The 13,658-nt window shown below is 42.9% G+C and overlaps 1 long non-coding RNA gene across 1 annotated transcript in view; it reads right to left on the reverse strand.

The window, feature by feature from the left end:
- The window catches only part of LOC309648710, a 295,211-nt gene that overhangs the window by 165,435 nt on the left and 116,118 nt on the right, over window positions 1–13,658 (reverse strand). The gene's annotated exons all lie outside the window — the stretch shown is intronic.

Below are 13,658 nucleotides of genomic sequence, written 5' to 3' on the forward strand. Positions count from 1 at the left end.
AATAAATTTAAGAAAATTGAAATCATATTAAGTATCTATTCTGACCACAATGCTATGAGATTAGAAATCAATTACTGGGGAAAAAAACTGTAAAAATCACTAACACATGGAGGCTAAATAATATGTTATTAAATACCCAATGGGTCACTGGAGAAATCAAAGAGGAAATCAAAAAATACCTAAAGACAAATGACAGTGAAAACACGTTGATCCAAAACTTACAGGACTCAGCAAAAGGAGTTCTAAAAGGGAAGTTTATAGAAATACAATCTTATCTCAAGAAACAAGAAAAATCTCAAATAAACAACCTAACCTCACACTTAAAGCAACTAGAGAAAGAAGAACAAACAAAACCCAAAGTTAGTAGAAGGAAAGAAATCATAGCAATCAGAGCAGAAATAAATGAAATACAGATGAAGAAAACAATAACAAAGTTCAATGAAACTAAAAGCTGGTTCTTTGAAAAGATAACCAAAATTGATAAACCTTTAGTCAGACTCATCAAGAAAACAATGGAGAGGACTCAAATCAATAAAATTAGAAATGAAAAAAGAGAAGTTACAATGGACACCACAGAATTACAAAGGATCATTAAGAGACTGCTACAATCAACTATGTGCCAATGAAATGGACAACCTAGAAGAAATGGACAAATTACTAGTAAGGTACAACCTTCCAAGACTTAATCAGGAACAAATAGAAAATATGAACAGACCAATCACAAGTAATGAAATTGCAACTGTGATTACAAACTCCCAGGGGCTTCCCTGGTGGCGCAGTGTTTGAGAGTCTGCCTGCTAATGCAGGGGACGCGGGTTTGAGCCCTGGTCTGGGAGGATCCCACGTGCCGCGGAGCAACTGGGCCCGTGAGCCACGACTACTGATCCTGCGCATCTGGAGCCTGTGCTCCGCAGCAAGAGAGGCCGCGATAGTGAGAGGCCCGCACACCGCGATGAGGAGTGGCCCCCGCTTGCCACAACTACAGAGGGCCCTCCCACAGAAACGAGGACCCAACACAGCCAAAAACAAACAAATAAATAAATTAATTAAAAAAAACAAAAAACAAAACTCCCAACAAACAAAAGTCCAGGACAAGATGACTTCACAGGTGAATTCTAGCAAACATTTAGAGGAGAGTTAACACTTACCCTTCTGAAACTCTTCCAAAATATTGCAGAGGAAGGAACACTCCCAAGCTCATTCCATGAGGCCACAATTGCCCTGATAACAAAACCAGACAAAGATATCACAAAAAAAGAAAATTACAGGCCAATATCACTGATGAACATAGACAAAGAAATCCTCAAGAAAATACTTCCAAACCGAATCCAACAACACATTAAAAGAATCATACATCCTGACCAAGTGAGATTTATCCCAAGGACGCAAGGATTTGTCAATGTACGCAAATCGATCAGTGTGATACACTGCATCAACAAATTGAAGTGTACAAACCATATGATCATCTCAATAGATGTAGGAAAACATTTTTACAAAATTCTACACCCACTTATGATAAAAACTCTTCAGAAAATGGGCTTAGAGGGAAACTACTTCAACATAATAAAGGCCATCTATGACAAACCTACAGCTAACATCATATTCAATGGTGAAAAGCTGAGAGCATTTCCTCTAAGATCAGGAAAAAGACAAGGATGTCCACTCTTACCACTTTTATTCAACATAGTTTTGGAAGTCCTAGCCACAGCTACCAAAGAAGAAAAAGAAATAAAAGGAATCCAAATTGGAAAAGAAGAAGTAAAACTGTCACTCTTTGCAGATGACATGATACTATACATAGAGAATCCTAAAGATGCTACCAGAAAACTACTAGAGCTCATCAATGAATCTGATAAAGTTGCAGGATACAAAATTAATACACAGAAATATCTTGCATTCCTATATACTAACAATGAAAGATCAGAAAGAGAAATTAAGGAAACAATCCCATTCACCATTGCAACAAAAAGAATAAAATACCTAGGAAAAAACCTACCTAAGGAGGCAAAAGATCTGTATGCAGAAAACTATAAGACACTGACGAAAGAAATTAAAGATGATACAAACAGATGGAGAGATATACCATGTTCTTGGATTGGAAGAATTAATATTTTGAAAATGACTATACTACCCAAAGCAATCTACAGATTCAATGCAACCCATATCTACTTACCAATGGCATTTTCCAAAGAATTAGAACAAAAATGTTGTTATTTGTACAGAAACACAAAAACCCCGGATGGCCAAAGCAATCTTGAGAAAGAAAAAGGAGCTGGAGGAATTATACTCCCTGATTACAGACTATACTACAAAGCTACAGTCATCAAAACAGTAGGGTACTGGCACAAAAACAGAAATATAGATCAATGGACCAGGATAGAAAGCCCAGAGATAAGCCCATGCACCTATGGTCACTTTATCTATGACAAAGGAGCCAAGAATATGCAATGGAGAAGACAATATCTTCAATAAGTGGTGCTGGGAAAGCTGGACAGCTACATGTAAAAGAATGAAATTAGAACATTCTCTAACACCATACAGAAAAATAAACTCAATACTAATACTCAATACTCAATACTAAACTCAAACTAATAAATGGGTTAAAGACCGAAATGTAAGGCTGGATACTATAAAACCTCAGAGGAAAACATAGGCAGAACACCCTTTGACATAAATTGCAGCAAGATCTTTTTGGATCCACCTCCTAGAGTAATGAAAATAAAAACAAAAACAAACAAATGTGACCTAATGAAACTTAAAAGCTTTTGCACAGCAAAGGAAACCATAAACAAAATGAAAAGACAACCCTCAGAATGGAAGAAAATATTTGGAAATGAAGCAACTGACAAGGGATTAATCTCCAAAATATACAAACAGCTCATGCAGCTCAATATTAAAACAACAACAACAACAACCTAATCAAAAAAATGGGCAGAAGTTCTAAACAGACATTTCTCCAAGGAAGACAGGCAGATGGACAAAAAACACATGAAAAGATGCTCAACATCACTAATTATTAGAGAAATGCAAATCAAAACTACAGTGAGGTATCACGTCACACCGGGATCAGAATGGCCATCATCAAAAAATCTACAAACAATAAATGCTGGAGAGGGTGTGGCAAAAAGGAAACCCTCCTACACTGCTGGTGGGAATGTAAATTGGTACAGCCACTATGGAGAACAGTATGGAGATTCCTTTAAAAACTAAAGATAGAACTACCATATGATCCAGCAATTCCACTCCTGGGCATATCCACAGAGAAAACTATAATTTGAAAGGATGCATGCACCCAGTTGTTCATTGCAGCACTATTTACAATTGCCAGGACATGGAAGCAACCTAAATGCCCATCTACAGAGGAATGGATAAAGAAGTGGTACATGTATACCATGGAATATTACTCAGACATAAAAAGGAACAAAACTGGGTCATTTGTAGAGATGCAGCTGGACCTAGAATCTGACATACAGAATGAAGTAAGTCAGGAGGAGAAAGACAAATATTGTATAATATCACTTATATGTGGAATCCAGAAAAATGGTACAGATGAACTTATTTGCAAAGCAGAAATAGGATCACAGATGTAGAAGACAAACGTATGGTTACCAAGGGAGGGAAGTGGGGGTGGGATGTATTGGGAGATTAGGATTAATATATATACACTACCTTATATGAAATGGAAAGCTAATGAGAACCTACTGTATACCACAGGGAACTCTACTCAATTTTCTGTGGTGACCTAAATGGGAAGGGAATCTAAAAAAGAGTATATATGTATATGTATAACTGATTCACTTTGCTGTACAGCAGAAACTAACACAACATTGTAAAGCACTCTACTCCAATAAAAATTAATTTAAAAAAAGAAATAAAAGGCATCCGAATTGGAAAGAAGTAAAACACTATTTGCAGATGACATGGTATTATATATAGAAGACCCTAAAAACTCCACCAAAAAACTGTTAGACCTAATACATGAATTCAGTAAAGTTGCAGGATACAAAATCAATACACAGAAATCTGTTGCATTTCTATATACTATTAACAAGCTATCAGAAAGAGAAATTAAGAAAACAATCTCTTTTACAATTGAACCAAAAAGAATAAAATACCTAGAAATAAATTTAACCAAGGAGATGAAAAACCTGTATACTGAAAACGATAAGACATTGATGAAAGAAACTGAAGAAGATACAAATAAATGGGAAGATATTTTGTGCTAATGGATTGGAAGAATTAATATTGTTAAAATGTCCATACTACCCAAAGTGATCTAAAGATTCAATGCAATCTCTATCAAAATTCAAATGGCATTTTTCACAGAAATAGCACAAACAATCCTAAGATTTGTACAGAACCACAAAAGACCCCAAATAGCCAAAGCAATCTTGAGAAACAAGAACAAAGCTGGAGATATCATGCTACCTGTTTCCAAACTATATTACAAAGCTCTAGTAATCAAAAGAGTGTGATACTGGCATAAAAACAGACACATTGATCAATGGAACAGAATAGAAAACCCAGAAATAAACTAATACATTAATTAATTAATTTTTGACAAAGGAGCCAACAATATACAGTGGGGAAAGAACAGTCTCTTTAATAAATGGTGTTGGAAAAACTTGACAGCCACATGCAAAAGAATGAAATTGGAGTACTATTTTACACCATACATAAAAATGAACTGAAAATCGATTAAAGACTTGGACATAAGACCTGAAACCATAAAACTCCTAGAAGAAAACATAGGCAGTAAGCTTCTTGACATTGGTCCTGGTGATGATTTTTTTTTTGTATATGACACCAAAAGCATAGGAAACAAAAGCAAAAATAAACAAACAAATGGGACTTCATCAAACTAAAAAACTTCTGCACAGCAAAGGAAACCATCAACAAAATGCAAAGGCAACCTACCAAATGGGAGAAAATATTTGCAAATCATGTACCTGTTAAGGAGTTAATATCCAAAAAACATTAAAAAACTCATACAACTCAATAGCAAAAAAATAAACAATGGGCAGAGATATGAATAGACATTTTTCCAAAGACCTACAGATGGCCAACAGATACATGAAAAGGTGCTCAACATCATTAATTATCAGGAAAATACAAATCAAAACCGCAATGAGATACCACTTCACACCTGCCAGAATGTCTATTATCAAAAAGACAATAAACTACAAGTGTTGGTGAGGATGTGGAGAAAAGAAAACCTTGTCTACTGTGTGTGGGAATATAAATCTGTGCAACCACTATGGAAAACAGTATGGAGGCTTCTCAAAATATTAAAAATAGAATTACCATATGATCTAACAATTCAACTTTGGGGTATTTATCCTCCTCCAAAATGAAAACATTAATTTGAAAAGATATATACACCTCATGTTCATTGCAACACTATTCACAATAGCCAAGACAGAAGAAACCTAAGTGTCTATCGATGGATGAAGAATTAAAGAATGATTAAAGAATAATAGAATATTATTCACCCATAAAAAAAAGGAAATCTTGTCATTTGTGACAAGATGGATGAACCTGAAAGGCATTATGTTAAATGAAGTCAGACAGAGAAAGACAAATATTATATGATCTCACTTACATGTGGAATCTAAAAAAACAAACAAACCAAAGTCATAGATACAGAGAACAGATTGGTGGTTGCCAGAGGCGGGGATGGAGGTGGGTGAGTGAAACAGATGAAGGGGGTCAAAAGGTACAAACTTCCATTTATAAAATAAAATTCCTGGGGATGTAATGTATAGCGTGGTGATCATAGTTAACAATACTGTATTGTATACTTGAAGATTGCCAAGAGAGTAGATCTTAAAAATTCTCATTACAAGAAAAAAATTCTGTATGGTGACGGTTGTTAACTAGACTTATTGTGGTGGTCATTTCGCAATATATACAAATATTGAATTATTATGTTGTACACCTGAAACAAACATAATGTTGTATGTCAATTATACCTCAATTAAAAAAAAAGACTAAGGGTGGAGAGATGGAATTGGAGGGGGCTAAGCAATGAGCACTGAAGTAGGAGTCCGGAGGCTGGCTGTGCAGCTGCCCAGCACTGCCCTGGATAAAAGACGTGTGTCTGTGACATTAGGATGTTAATACATGATTCACTCCATCATGGCTCCAGTTAAATCAGAAGCTACAAACTCAGAGCCTGCAGTGGCCGGATAAGAAGCATAAATACTCATAGAGGGACATGAGTTAGATGGCAGGTGCTGAACTGCTTGTTTTGTGAGCCACACAATCTCCACCTGGGAATTGTCTTGTAAGAACTGCAGAAGCCAAACAATGTGACCAAAGAAACACACTCTTGGGCTGAATGAAGCCAGGGATCATAAGACTGTGACCCCTAGAAATAACCCTTTACTCCTATTTGGAATTGCTTTGTGTCCTCAAGGGGAACTGTCACAGCTGGAAGTAACTGACAGATAGTAAGAGGAGGACACCTTGGCCAGGAGAATAGAAAAGGTTAAGAGCTGTGTGGGTGATCCTAGCACCCAACTTGGAGCACATTACTGAGGATGGAGATCGTCTCAGCAGACACATCTAACTGACGTTGATGGACAAGAGGATCTCACCAGAAAGGCATCTGAGCCTCTAGTGAGGCTTCAGCCTGTGGCAGCTCTGCCTTGAGGGTAGCTTTCACTGACGAAGCTATTCATTAATATGGGTTCACTAGCCTCCAGCAGACATTTGTTCGCTTGTCAAGCTGGGTGTTGTCTCTGCCAGGCAGCAGGAAGCTGACATTAATATTTTTATCAGCCTGACTTTGGGAGGTCAGCTGGGATTACTACAGATGACATCTCCTTGATTTTAGCAAATAAAATTGATTAAAATGTGCTGAATCAGAAACTCTGGCTGAATAGTTAAAAGCTACAATGCATTACAGGCTGGGATCACACCCGATCGCCTCACTGAGGAGGACTGTTTCAGGTCAGAAGACTAGAGGTCTGTGTGATTCAAGAGAATAGAGGCAAGGTCTCCAAAGAGTGATAGAAAGGCTGTAACAGCGCCTTTTCATGTTAAGTATTATCCTCTTGTCAAGTGCAGGCTCCATGGGTGGGACTAAGGGCATTTTCCTATTTTTTTAATCTTCAAAAAGTTGTGCTTCTTATGAATCCATATGTACATAAAGTATGTGTGGTGGTTAATTTTATGTGTCACCTTGACTGGGCCATGGAGAGCCCAGACATTGGTTAAACATTATTCTGGATGTGTCTGTGAGGGTGTTTCTGGATGAGATTAACATCTGAATAGGTAAACTGAGTAAAGCAGATTGCCCTCCCCGGTGTGGGTGGGCCTCATCCAATCCACTGATAGCCTGAATAGAACAAAGGGCTGAGTAAGAAAGAATTCTTGCCCTCTGCCTCACTGTCTTCAAGCTGGAACATTGGTCTTCTCCTGTCTTCAGACTTGGACAGGAACTAAATCATTGGCTCTTCTGGGTCTGGACTTTTCAGTCTTTATAATCGTGAGCCAATTCTTTATTTTCTCTGTCTCTCTGTCTCTCTATATATACATGTTTAATACACACATCCTATTGGTTCAGTTACTCTGGAGAACCCTGACTAATACAGTATGTATGTACAAAGTATGTGAACAAATGATCAAATCCAACAGGAGGCAAAGTTCTGAGGCTCTTTACATGGGATGGGTAGCTTTAGAAGTGCATCTGCTTTTAGAAACAATCTACATTTCACAGATGGAGGAACTGAGATCCAGAGAGTGGAAGGGCCTTGACCTTGCCAAGTACCCAGGTGCCTTCTGTGTGTGTGTGTGTGCGTGTGTGTGTTTGTGTGTGTGCGTGTGCATGTGTGTGTGTGTGTGTGTGTGTTGGGAGCACTTAAGATCTGCCCTGTTAGCAAATTTCAAGTATATAATACAGTATTGTTAACTATAGTCACGTTGCTTATTTTCTTGCATAACTGAAATTATGTACCCTTCGACCAATATCTCCCTGATTCCCCTTCTGACAAATACTGCATGATTCCACTAATATGTGGAATCTAAAATAGTCAAAGTTACTGCAGCAGACAGTAGAATGGTGGTTGCCACATACGGAATGGGAGAAAAAATTTACCAGGCACTTTCTTGTTGAATGACCTGAGTCTGGGACCAAGCCTCCTTAGTCTGAGCCTTGTGTTCTTCCATCTACATGCACATGCACACACACACACATTTCTCTAGAAACTTGATGGATAACACCACCACATCACATGCCTCAGTGGCTTGCTGTGTGTCCGGCGTTATACTAAGTGTTTGGAATGGATTAGCACAGCCAATCTTCAAAATGATTCTATGAAGTAAGGTCAATCTTGTCCCTATGTTATAATTAAGAAAACTAGGGCTCAGATAAGCTAACAATGTGCCCAAGACTGCACAGCTGGTGGGTGCCCCGGCTGACTTTGGAACCTGTACTCTTACCCCAATGATGAACAGGGCTCAGGGGCTCAGTGATCCTCCTTGGGAGAACTTAGGTTTTCAGTTTCTTGAAGAAAAGCCAGTTAATTGTAGGGAAAATAACTCTTCTCCTGATTTCTGTCACTGCTGAGATGACCAGAGGAAAATTCTTGTAGCCCTGTGTCTCTGGGATCCTGTCAATGGCCGCCTTGCTGGTTTGAGGGTTCCAAGGAGCCTGATATATATCTTGTGACCGTGATCCTGAAGGGGGAGCTTGTGGTAGCAGAATCTCAGGATGGCCCCCAATATTCTTACCCCCAGTATACATGCCTTTTCTCCCCTTGAGTATGGCAGACCCTATGATATGATGGGGTATCATTCCTGTGATTGTTATGTTGCACGACTAAAGGGGTTTTGCAGATGTGATTAAGATTACTAATCAGTCACCTTGAGTTAACGAAAGGGAGATTATTCAAGTGGGCTTGACATAATTACACGAATCTGGGTCCAGAGGTCAGAGACAGGGAATTCAGAGAGGTCTGAAGCATGAGACACATTCCTGCTGGGCTGGAAGAAGACAGACATCAAAACTGGGAACTATGGGGGTCCTGCAGCCAGGAATTGAGGGTGGTCCTAGGAGCTAAGCGTGGTCCTGGCTGACAACGAGCAAGAAAATGGGGACCTCAGTCCTACAGCCTCAGGGAACTTAATTCTGATAACAGATTGAATGAGCTTGAGGAGGACAGGTTCTAGAGGAGATCACAGCCTGACCAGAGCCTTGATTTTAACCTGTGAGACCCTGAGCAGAGGACCGAGCTAAGCTGTGCCCTGATTCCTGACCCATCCTGTGAGACGATAAGTAGATGTTGTTTTGAGCTGCTAAGTTCTTGATGATTTGTTGAAAAGCAATAGAAAACTAATAAAACATCCTTGAATAACACCCTTTGGCTCTGGGGAAATTGTGTCTCCATTACCATCTTTCTGGCTCAGCAGCTGAGGTGTAGTCCTGGTTTGGTTTAATGCCTAGTATCTGCCCTGATCCTCAGTCAGGAGGAAAGCCCCTGTGGGTCAGTATAGACCAGTGTCACAATCTGTGACATGTGGATGGGTCGCCAGAGCCAGTGGATTCCCGACCATGGTCCTGATGATGCACATGTGGCCAAGAAATTCTAATGCCTCTCATTCCTGGAGAGAGAGCTGCTGGTGCCTAGTGAGAGCAAGAGATTTCTGTTGATTCAAACCCAATCTATGTTTTAACAGTTTTAAAGTCCCTGGGCATGCCCTGTGGCCTCCATTCCTGGGCACACTCATCACAAATATGATCTTGTAGGGAACGATTTGACTCCTGTCATTCCAAACATTTTCCATGTCAGCTGATGACCTAACAGTTTTCCTCCTGACAAAATTGTTAAACTCCATGCATTCTCTGTCATTTTAGGGTATGTAAAAAATTCTGCTTTGTGATAGTTGTTTGGGGCACTTTCTGCCAGTGTGCTTGCATGCAGGGTCTTCATGAAATCCTGGAACAGTTTTTAGTCTTTCAACCTGAAAACTCTTCTCACATTACAAGTGTGAGGGAAACACAGTGGGGTTCCTATAGCAGGGGTGCTGAGGCTTCAGTGCCTTTGGGGAGGGCTCACGTTTTTCTCTTTGGTGTCTATATTGAGAATTGTCACAGTATCTAAAATAAGAATCCAGCATGTGGGCAGTGTGAGAACTGGCAGTGACAGCAGAGGGGAGGTGAGGGACAAAGCCACTCTCCCATCAGGCAGACATGGAGATGCTGGGGCTACTGATTCACTGACAGTGTAAGGCCCCCCTGCATGCTCTGCTGGCCTCTTGGCTGTCAGCTGCTACAGCTTCACTCCCACACTCCCCACTGTCATGGAGCTGACTGAGATCCCACCTGGAGAGGTTCCTTCCAGGCCACGGGCCCCCAGATGAGACCACACCTCGTCCTTTGGATTTAGAGAGGAAGGAGCTCACCCTCTCCCACAGGACAAAATGATGGGGTTAGGCTTTCCTTGGCCTCCACAAGCATGGTCAGGACATTGCCGCAGCCACACTCCAGCTCTGGGAAATGACCTCAGGAAGAGCTGACCAGCCCCCTCGCCCCAAACCCAACCTGCTGCTCCTGCTGCCCAGACGTCATCTCAGCATCATGTCCTCATTGACCGTGGGACTTTGGAAATCATGGCCAAATGTGCCATCTCAGGCCTTTACGGCAGCTGCCCCCGCCCGGAGTGCATTTGCTCCAGGCCTTCCCAGGGCTGCTCCTCTCCACCAGGGGGCCTCAGCTCCCTGCTATGGAATGCCCACGCCTCACCCCACAGCCTCTCTCACAACACCCTCTATTGGTTCTTCAGGACACTTACCTTGTTGATTTACATTTTCCTTGTTTATTTTCTCTCCCATGATTGAGGGCAGAGACTCTTGTTACCCTGCATCCCCAGTTCTTAGCCCAGGCTGGCACCAGGGGATGCCTAATGAGTAGCTGTCCAAGGAAGGCAGCACCTCCAAGTGCATTGCATAAGCATGCCTGGAGCATCCAGCTTCCAGCGCAAGCAGCTCTTTCCTAATTCTCACATATGCTGAGTCCGGAGAGGCTGCGAATCTGCTCCCAGGATGGCTCAACTGCTCCCCAGAAGGTCAGGTTCTGGGGCTCCCTGGGGCCTTCGGTTTCCTCTCTCATGGTTTAGGAAAATGTCTTTGCAGTATCAGCATGGCCCTGGAATGTCTTTCCTCCCCGTTTCCCACAGAACACAAAATCCAACAGGCTCTTTGTACCTTGAGTCCTGCCCCAGCAGGCCTGGGGAGTATGGGCAGGGCCCGGCAGAGGGAGAGCTGTCTCCACCAGTCTCCAGGCCCTCGCATGTCCCACAGCTTGCTCAGAGCTGTCATGTCACCACTTTCCTTTTCTCCTTAGAACGTAGCAGTATATTCTGTAAATATTGTCGCTGCTGACAAGACCATCAATTCTGTTCATAAAGACTATTCAGCATTCCAGCAACGCATTGAAAGCAGGAGCACTTCATAATCCTATGCCTTTGGGCCCTCACAGGGATGCTTCCCTTCAGGCAAGAAAGGAAAGGAGAGAAGGCAATTCTGTTTTCTAAGAGCAGAGAAAGCTGGCTGCCGGAGAAGTGGAGTGAGCACCATTTCTCCTCGCTGCTCGTCCCACCTGGGATGGTCCACAATGGGGAGGCCTTTCCTCTAGACTGCGTCCAGAGGGTGACAGTGTGGTGAGAGGTGCGGCCCTGCAGGTCGATCCCAGGTGAGAAAGGCTCCCTTGCTTGCCTATTCACTCACGCTGGATGCCTCCAGGTCCCCTCGATTCCTCCTTGCCTCCCTCTCTCTGTCCCCCATCCACCTCTCCCATAAGCCACGTTCTCTGGAGCGGCCCACCTCTCTCCACAGTCACCGCCTGCAATCCAAGCCTCCACTACTTTCTTGCAACAATTTCTTGAATGATCTTTCTGCTTCCACACCTGCCATCCTAAAGACCATCAATTGTAATGGAGAGATTTTTGTACAAACTTCATCAGGTCCTATCCCTCACTTCCCACTGGATAGCTGAGAGATCTTTTACATCCTATATCAGACTGTATCCCTCTGCTATGCACACTCAGCCTAAACCTGAAATTCCTTCCATGGTTTATAGGCCCTATATGTTCTGGCTTCTTCCACCCTCTTCCCCCTCGTCCACGGGGCTTTGGCCCTCAGCTCTGTCTCCAGACTGTGCTGAGCTCATTCCTGCCTCAGGACCTTTGTACTTGCTGTGCCTTCTGCTTGGAAAACAATAGTTCAAACTTTCCCTTGGCTGACTTGTTCTCATTGTTTTGGTGAAGCTTGGATGCATGCCTCCTCTTCAGGATGGCTACCCTGAACACCCCAGCCACTCTAGATGCCCTTCATAACCCTTATCACCATCCAAAATGTTCTGGTTTATTATTTGGCTGCCAGTGTTTTGGTGCCTTAGTGTCTGTCTGCTGACTCCTGCATGCCCTAACCAAGAAAAGTGCTTGACATGAACCCACAGCCCATGTGACCTCCCAATAACTCTGAGGAATGAAACACAGCTCCAAGGATCAGAGAGGGCACAGGTTTTGCCTAGGGTCACACAGAAAACAGATAAGAGCCAGCCCTGGATTCCAGAACTGCCAGCTCTGCTCTGCGGACCTTGTATCCCCAGGTGAGATACCGCAGGTGTAAACAGGATGCTGCCCTAAACACAGGGCTGGGAGCATTTTCACACTAAAACATGAGCCGGAGTCGTTCCCTGGGAATTCACTCAGTGTAGGCAGGCTTTCCGAAAGCGGATCTGGGAGGAGCTCGGGTCCTGAGGGACGACGATGGCAGTGGAGGAGGAAGTTCTGCCGACTGGTGCAGGCCTTGCCGAGCAGGGGCACAGGGCGGGAGGACAAGCGGCCAGGATGACAGTGACCAATTCTCCACTAGGGGTTGTTTCCAGGACTCTGCGTGCTCCCAGCCTGGAGCTGCACAGCCAGTGGTGTGTTCATTAATCATGGCTGCGCTAGCGAGCAGGGCAGTGGAACTGGACCCCGTGGAGATGGAGTGTTTGACTTTGGGGAACCCCTTTTTAAAGAGGATGGGTGATTTCTGACATTGGAGGCAGGTCCCTGGGAACTTTATGTGAAGAGTCTCAGACTCTTTATGTGTCTGTTGATTTAATACTTGCTTTGAGCACCGACTGTGGGCTTACCGTGAACTAGACCTGTTAGGGGCATGGAGGGGAGGCATGGAGGGCCTTGGCCCAAGGAATGCACAATTGGGAAGGGGGTGCTAAGTCAGGCTCCAAGCTGACAAGCTACCCTGCAGTATAAGCCGCCGGGGACAGAGCCATATAAGAATTCAGAGAGCCCAAAGCACTTCAAGGAGGTAGAACATCAAGATGAGAGGGATGCTGTCCTTTGCACATAGGCCACAAAAATGTGGGAGCTAAAATGTAGAACTTGCTCAAAAGTGGGAGCAACCCCTGCCCAGCCTGTCCTTCCGGGCTCCAGGAAGAAGGAAGCCCTTAGGAGATGTGGACTCCAGGAGAGAGGAAGACCATGTTCCCACCAACATGAAGCGAGAGATAAAGTGGGAGGAGGGGCAGACAGAGCTGGGATCTTCCATCCTCCAGAGGCCCCCATGACAGGTATCTTTTAAAAGTGTGGGCACATTCAGAGCACAGCCTGCAAGATGTGCTGGGTCCCCCAGAGGCCTGAGACCTC

This window comes from Balaenoptera physalus, assembly GCF_965194825.1.
Source record: "Balaenoptera physalus genome assembly, chromosome: 19".
Classification (NCBI taxonomy): domain Eukaryota; kingdom Metazoa; phylum Chordata; class Mammalia; order Artiodactyla; family Balaenopteridae; genus Balaenoptera; species Balaenoptera physalus.